The 8,949-nt window shown below is 32.8% G+C and overlaps 1 pseudogene; it reads right to left on the bottom strand.

Moving 5' to 3' along the window:
- Positions 1-445: 445 nt before the first annotated feature.
- Positions 446-8,343, bottom strand: LOC119192274 (annotated as a pseudogene).
- Positions 8,344-8,949: the final 606 nt, after the last annotated feature.

Here is an 8,949-nt window from a genome sequence, read left to right as displayed (position 1 = left end):
TTATCTGCTTTTAACCATGTTCCGTAAAACATAAAATATCAATATTATATTTTTCTGCTAATAATTCTATGTCAAGTATTTTGCCAGAGAAACGATTTATATTTTGATGAGTTAATATTAAGTCACTTTTCTCTGTTGTCATAACTAATTGTTTAAATTATTTACTACACTTACCAGATATACCAGAGATACCAGATTGTTAAAGTTACGAATTCTTGCTCCAGTTGTATTATTTATTTATTTATTTTAGGTTCTCCAGCAGATTATATACTCTATTTTACACAGGAGTAGTATAATAGGTCATATTCTGATGCATTACCAACTTAAAGGAGTACACAGCGTTCAATTATTAGGACTTTATATATGGTTATTTTGTAGCAGAAGGTTGAAAACGAGCAGAAGGGTCTTCTGACGGTAGATAGTCGCTATCAGCCATAACTGCCTATCAGAAGAGTGGATGCGTTGACGATATGAGATGTTCGTCGTGCTCATGCAGACCAGGCGTCGTGTTAGACATGGGGGAGAAGCCCAGCGCTGGAATGCCGATGAAGCGAAGGTATCTGCTATCGGTCCCACCAGGGAACACTTGGGGTTTCAAGGATATATGCCTGTTGGAGGTGAATGTGGTTTTATCATGTGCTGTATTAAGTTTATATTTCAATGTAACGGAGAGGTGGATGTTATTTTTAGCATAATATTAGTAGAAGACATACTTTTGGTACAGTGATGAAACGAGTAAAGATAATTTACATTTGATATAAAATGCTTGCAATGGCAAATCGTTTTAGTTCTAAGTATCTAGTGCACTAGCCACTAAACTTTTACTCTATATGCCATATTATTACAACCAATCGATTTAAGTACTTCCACGTTGTTACAACGGAAGTATGAATGTTCAAAGTTGATGACTGTGATTGTACAGAAGTACTTACAGATTATCAGCGGCATTTTAAAAGCGATCCAGAAAGGATTAGAGTCATCCAGTTTAGTAGACGGAGTGTAAGGATCTTTCTGACTAAAGGAATACGTGACTCCAGCACCGGCTTCCGTGCACCAACGCGCGATCTGAATATTGAAGTTATAATACAATATGTTAGAGATACTAATAGTTACCTACACAAGGTGTTAAATTCGCAATAGTGACCTACGTAAGTGTGTTGCATGACGGAATTAGTCTGTTAATAATATAATGTATTCAGTTATATGAAACTCTCCTCTCACATGGAATATTAAAAAACTATATTGAGCCCTCAAATTGGAAGACTATGGCTATAGCAACGTACAAGTCACCCCATTTAAACATGTTCCAGATATAATGTGGCATATATTTACGAATAGCCACATGCATTTCTGAAATTTTTTGAAAATTCTTTCCCGTGCAAAATTTGATATAAAATTTGATACGAAGTGCCCGACCTAGAAATCAAACCCGAGACCTTCCAGAAATAGCCCAAACGTCACCTCAAGATTACAGAGACAATTTAAAAGATATTTTCTAACAGGTGTGTAAATATTTAGTACATGATATTCTCATCCTCTGAGCTTATCTATCTTCCTTTACCGTCAACAGACTTTAGATTGTAAACTATCTATTTGATTGCCCTCTCTCGAGAAGTGGCAGGCAATATACATGCGATTAAAACTTAAGGCCATCGTTAGTCTTGCAAAGTTCCAGTGTTCATAATGTTACCGCTTAGTTGAAGATTTGTCTGAGATAGCGACGCTGCTCCACACGACGGAAACATTTTGTTCAAATTTTGTACATTTAGTGTCTTGTGTAATTTCTTAAATGGAGTTGACATTAGAATTTCAACAGTAAAAAATTTGCTTGAATTTCCTTTTCCATATTAAATGTGTGGAGGTTAATAAAGATGTTTTCGATATTATTTTTGTTTCAAGTAGCATCTTCTGCTTCTAACCACGCCTATGGCCGATCAGTATAAATTGTTGATATTTGCTAAAAATACGTCACAGACAGATATCCTGTAGATCTATATGCTTTTAATCACGATTTCATTTAGCGGCAAGCAAAAGCTAATTTTATAATGGGAATAAAATTCAGACTATATTATTGAAAAGGCGAAACTATAATAAGCAATATGAATTTAAATCAATCATTAATAATTTAATTGGAAGAAAAGAGATTTACCATTTAAAGAAACCGCGTTTAAAATACTTTTAAAAAGATAATAAAGTAAAAGAAAGCTACAGAAAAATATGCATAAAAGCATAAAACTCTTCTTTTTAAAATTATTCAACTAAGTTTCCGCAAAGTGTTGCAGAATGAACTCCCAACGGGCACCAACTAGTTTGTTTTGTAATTTTCTAGTTTCGCATTGTATTTTCAGTGTTGGCAACATTGCTGAGCATTTAAATAATTGTTATGGAATTTACTTATTAATTGTGTACAAGTTTTGTTAAAGTACTGTAAGAAGATTATGTCCATTCCGATAGGGACCTACTAATCTTAAATTAATTATGAAGAATTAAACGGGAACTGTAATTTTTTTTTGTAATTTTAGTCCATACATACCGTAGTGATTTATATCTGGGGTTAAAGTAATAAATTAGGGGCATTATAGAACTGTTCTCGTTATCTTTGTTCCAGTTTAATATAATTAGGTAAGTTTCAGACAAAATTGTAGTTACTTATCTAGAAATTCTTTTAGGTAGAATAATAATATCAAATAAGAAAAAACTTCAAGATACGAAATATTACTTGTTAAGTTCTATGGTATTACAAACTTCTCGTTACGAAATATTATTAGTTCTACATGGTATTGCCAACAATAATAATAATATTATTTTCTTTTATATTTAGGTTAACGGCTTAGTTTAAAATTACTGTCTTGTTCTTGCATCATTATGGGACATAGATAGTAGTAAATGTAGCCTTCTGGGAATACAGGAACTGCTTAGCATTAGCGTATACAAGGACTTAATAATATTTTTTTAAATCAATGATTAAACTTATCAATGTTTTGTCTTTTTATTCGTAAATTATAAGAGAGCGTCAAAACAACGTATTTATCTCTCTTTAGAGAGTACTATATTCTTTGGTATTTATTTACAGATGTTTTGTCATGCAACTGGAGTGAGCCCGCAAATATTTTGTTATATGTTATATTATATACTTAATTTATGTTGTAAATACGTATAGTATATAGTTGTATGTTTATGACTAGCCAGTTCGAATTGGGTATATCCTGTAATATCTTTGTGTTGAATAAAGAACAAATTAATATTTTATTAACTATGTTAGTAAGGGATTATAGTACAATAAACATACCATTTGTTCGAAGGCTTCCAAGTCTACGTTAAGTGCAAGTCGTAGATCAAAACTAGCGCTCATACTCTGTGGGATGACATTGTTCTGATGCCCTGCAAAATAATTGCAGTTTGTTACAAGCAATTAATTAAAAATACTGTCGAAACTCGAGTTATGTTATATTATTATAAATAAAATATATATCAAGCAATAAGTTATTCGTACTGTTTACTATTGAGTTATGATGCTTTGTTGTGTTCCAGAAATTCTGTTTTGAAATGGTATTTAGAATCTTTTTCCATTTGACTTTTTAGTCTTTTATCCACATACATTGTTACCCAAAAGGTTTTATTCTTTATTTATAAAAAACATATAGTTTTCTATCGTTTGTAAGTTACAACAAAATGTTAAGAGAAAATTAATTTAATCCATATTTTTAAAACAATATAAAATTAAATGTAATTTTAAAATACTTTGTAATACATCCAGCATCTCGATGTCGCTCGTTACTTACAAATCCTCAAAACTTACTCAAAACTTCACGTAGAGAAATAGCCTATATTTCCGTGCAAAATATTCAAATATTCTCACTGTTATCTCGTATTCTTGTGGATAGACAGGCGGAGCCGCAGCAAGCGTCGGAAAGTCAATGTAAAATATTTTTGTTACGTTCATACTCCGAGCGACTAGTTCATATTACATGCATTCGTGACGGCGTGAGAATTGTACAATTCGACGCTTACCTACTTCCAATTTAAATATGTCTAATTTCCCTTTTTAAATACATATGCTTTGTTAATTATCACTTTAACGGTGAAGGAAAACATCGTGTAGAAACCTGCATACCTAAGAATTACTTTATAGGAATTTTCAAGGTGTGTGAAGTCTACCAATCTGCTTTAAGCCAGCGTGGTAGACTAAGGCCTAATCCCTCTCAGTAGTAGAGGAGGCCCGTGCCCAGCAGTAAGACAGTAAATACAGGACTGATATAATAAATAAATATGCGTCTAATTTAATCATTATGCACTGCCAGGATAAGATACTGTTTCCTTTGCTACTGTTACTTACAGATACCATGGTGAAGTTGATGCTGGTGACATCACCGATCGCCAAATCTGGGTTTTCGGCTAGTTTCTTCTTAGATTCTGCTCGCAAATCCATAAATTTGTCAATCATGTAACGTAACTGCAGACAAAGATTGTCTTTAAAGTTACAACATTTTGTTTACATGGCCGTGATTATTATAGTTTTATATTCCCTTAACTATGCAACTTATAATATTAAGGATCAAAACTCAACAAATGATCGTAGTAAATGTAGACAAGAAGGTATAGTTGAAAATCTATGAAAGAAAGGCATTCTAATTGTGATGCCAAGGAAAAGGGAAAAGCGTATGATCAGTTATGAAGTGAAAAAATATTGATAAAAAAAAATTACAAATTTCAATCCATAATAATAGTAAAGTAAATCAAATAATTTTAAAATTCTTGAAGTGGGAAGTAAACATGTTTTTGCCAAACTCATCTTCAGATAAAATATGTGTTTGCGTGAACTCGAAAGTGCAACTGAGCTAATTAATTTCGCTTCTTACGGTCAATACAAATACAGTTCAATTTTTAACTTGAAAAGTGATGCAATAGTTGGAGTATCGCAGTACAAAATCAAAATAAAATAAAATTGACAAGCACCAAAAATATTCCCGCTACACATCGATTGCTACCCGATAATTTTGCTATCTCTCACGTTATTGCCAATAACAGTTTCGTTTCAAATACGGTAGTTGTGGAATGCCTCGACGGGCTTTTCATAAAGAACATTAAGTACCTACAATCGAACCGTCTTTTTTCAATATACGAATACTTTTTTAATCTATCGCAAAATTAGACCAATCAGCACAACTTTGTTTGACGTGCTCACACATGCTTTATTTTGATTGGTTTATTTTCAAGATCAGATCGAACATTGAGTGCAGAAACTAAATATAATGAGTTTGAAAGAAATAGCAATGTTTCGAAATTAATTTCGAAGTCCAATATTTTTAGCAGTCAATCAAAAGTTGGAATCAAAAGTTGAGCCTCTCAGCGGTGTAAAATAGTTTCACGCAAGTAACATCTATTTGTATAGGACATCACAAAATCTTCAATTCAAACAGGTTGATATAATTGTGACTAGCGAGAGATAATTATTTCCCTTAATCGATACTCTTGAAGGCATTCCACTTCCTTTACCATACTCAAGTGCATCAGTGTTTGTTTGTCATGCTTGGATATAAAACTTCGGCAATAAAGTGAAAAAGATCCCTTAGTCAGTGCAGATTAAATATGCTTTTCATTTAGCTACATTGTGGTAATAAATACGATGTTTCGTTGAAACACAGCGCTTCTCGTGGCATTTTTCTAGATTTATTTGTTACAATTCTGCCTTTGCCGCTTTTTACCTAAATTAATTTGGACTCTTTTATGGGGATTGCGTTGCTGTCTAGATATAATAAATAGCCGTAATATTAATTGTACGCTATTTAAAAGCAGGTTTAAGACTGATTCGAACGGACAGCGAATCTATTTATTAGTTTTGATTCCAAAAAAAATCTAATTTTATCGAAATCACTTGTATATTTATTATAATTTTCTGACAGAACATTGTGGGAAGTGCATACGTAAATATTATCTGTAAGAATTTCGAAGCTATGAAAACTGTAACACCCATGAGCCACGAAAAGTCGCGTGGTTTCAATGGATAGGGCACGGCATTATACCTTATAAATTACGTATATTATATAAAGTTTAAATTCCCCAGGCAGGATCTTATTCGTTCTACTATGCTGTTATACAATCAATAAGCAAACCTATTGATAAATTTACCAAACATGCAAGTTACCGCGATGTTTGTTTAAAGTTTGAAATGATAAGTTCGCCACAAACATGACCATTTCACCGGAACATTATTGAGATCCTCTTGATTAAATAATTACAGTGCACAGGCTATTGGCACCCCGCCAATGTGACGTTGTTGCGGGCGATAAATTAACACCGCCACGGGCACTAACAATGTTAGGTAACTAGATAGTATCGGATTCTAATACGTCAGTAATTAGGATATGAATTAGTCATGCTAGATTTATACCTACTAAGTATAATGTGATTATTGATATTGTTATACACGTATACGTGCGTAAGCTATAGGTAGTAAGTACATATGTACAGCTGCGTTGAGACGCCGGCAATAATTCAGTGTGCTAATTTGGTGTGTAGTTGTTTGGTGGTAGGATATATATTTATATCCGCCCGGATAGCGATCACCGTTCATAAAGTGTTAAAACCCGCCACAGTAGCAGTTACAAGTTGCTTATATTGTAAAAATAACATTCAATTTGATACCATTTGTCTTCAAAAACTTATAGATAATATTTGAATTAAGTATATATCACAACATAAACATACAAACCGAAACAAGACATACCTACTAAATAATATAGAACAGTATCTAATTTGGATATCAGTAAAAAGAAACTCATGTTATTAATCGATCCAGAATAAAAAAGCAAATCCCACGTCACTGCAATGAATCAGTACTTTTTTAGTAATTGCTAAGCTGCCACGGCGGCAAGGGAAACGATTTTTCCTCCTACCTATTCTTATTTACCATTTAAAGACATTATAACCGTTTTCTCACACATTTCCTTTGCGATGAAAACTTAGATAATATTCCTTTGTTTACTTTTATATAGTTAAGTACTTTGTGTAAATGTAGAAACCACTTATTTTTTAAATAATTTCTTATGTTTACATGAATGTTAGACATTAAAATAATACTATTTTACGGATTTTATCGCCGTTTTTTATATTATAATTTTCTTCCGACGCTTCGAAGACTTTCCAGTCTTCGTGGTCGCGAGGTGGACTTATTTTAGTGTTGAGTTGTTACTGCATTTTGTTCTTTGATGGTCATTAGGAGTCTCCTTGAGGTAGACACAGAGGATGATATAAGGCATTCGATATAAATACTATTTAGCCTTTAGTATTGAGTGACTTAAATTCTTCTATGAATATTGGAAAGCTACTAAATTCAACAGGAACCTAAAAATTTTGCGTAATGTTTAGTCAAATATGTTTAGCGTCTTTTATCATTAAAACAAAACTAATTATATTTTGATTCCAAATTGCCGAATTTTTGAATACGCAATTTACTAGACTTGTAGCTCGAATAAGCTACATTAAAACTCCATTAAAACAGTTTATCCTTCATTCTAATATAAATAGCTAAGATACGTACCTTTTCGCCACAATTGTCCGGGAGTAGGAGCGATCCATGACCGGACTTGCTGGGACAAAAATGTTCACATCTGCAAAGCATTCAAATCGGGGCACTATTAGTAAAGGTGTAGTGTTTATTTTTCAGTTACGTATAAAAATATATCAAGATTCATTGATATCATAATACCTACGTCTAGTTTCAACAGTTATTTGGTGACGTGTAGCATTTTAGTCTAATTCACATTGTCTTTATGAAGAGTAATTACAACACCTCGCAGTGGCGAAGGCTGAAGTTTTCCTAAAGGGAACTTGACATAACATATAGGTACTAATATGCATAAATGCGGTCTGTAAATCGTTGTAATGATAATTAGATATTACATAAATTACGAAAGGGAAGCCGGCAGGAACCGGGTTATATAGTCCCTTCACTGGCACCTTGCAATATAACTTCAGACTTGCAAATTCTGTTAAAAAACCTGGTAGTTTAATCTAAAATAAAAGTATTTTTCGGATTTTATCGCCAGAAGGCTGCCAAAAGACTGCAAAGTCTTCGAAACGTCGGGAAAAATTATAATATCAAAACCGCAATAAAATCCAAAACATAGTTTAATTTTAATATCTAACATTCGCGTAAACATAAGAAATCTGGTAGGTTAATGCTAATAGTCTTACGCCAAATAGTCCTCTCTCCATAGAAGACGAGGTAATCATCGGAGGCGCAAGCGATGCCCTCATCCAAGGCGAAACCAACGTTCAGATTTTTGAAAGCTTCAGTCTTCACGAACTCTTCCATGCCCAAGAGGCCGCCGATCTCTTCATCTGTTGAGTTGATACTTAATTTAATACATTTGATTTGGTTTAGGTCTTGGTGATCTTGTATGTTTATAATAATAGTATTGAAAGTACGTTTAGTATTTTAGTGTGAAAGAAACGTTTCAATAAATTTGTTTACATTGTGAATGGACCGGCTTGGTATTTGCTTTTACTCGGTCGTATATGTTCAATATTTCTATTGTTCTATATATTGGATTAATGCTTTTGATTTGTAAACTGTTGATTTTCCTAATAATATAAAAAATAAACTTTATTTTACGCTTGGTGTGGTCACACTCTGCCGTTGTTTTGGTTATTCACTCGCTAAATTGCCGTCGCTTAAGGCGATACCTCAAGGTCCATTTTCATACATTTTGTTTCACCTTTAATCTGGGTAACTAAACAAGTATTGGCGAGTAAAGAATTTAAATTCACGTCTAGTTAGTGATTAGTTCTCGCAGTTGAAAGAAAAACGTAAAAATAATTAATAATCATGGATATTTCGGCCTTTAAAATTTCGTCATATTAAATTTAAATTTAAATTTAAAATTAAATTTAAATAAAAGAAAGACGTGAATTTAAATTCTTTACTCGCCAATACTTGTTTAGTTA

The sequence above is a fragment of the Manduca sexta genome, unplaced genomic scaffold (genome assembly GCF_014839805.1).
Source record: "Manduca sexta isolate Smith_Timp_Sample1 unplaced genomic scaffold, JHU_Msex_v1.0 HiC_scaffold_2551, whole genome shotgun sequence".
Taxonomy (NCBI): domain Eukaryota; kingdom Metazoa; phylum Arthropoda; class Insecta; order Lepidoptera; family Sphingidae; genus Manduca; species Manduca sexta.
The sequence above is the reverse complement of the archived record's forward strand: the minus strand, read 5'-3'. Positions and strand labels throughout refer to the sequence as shown.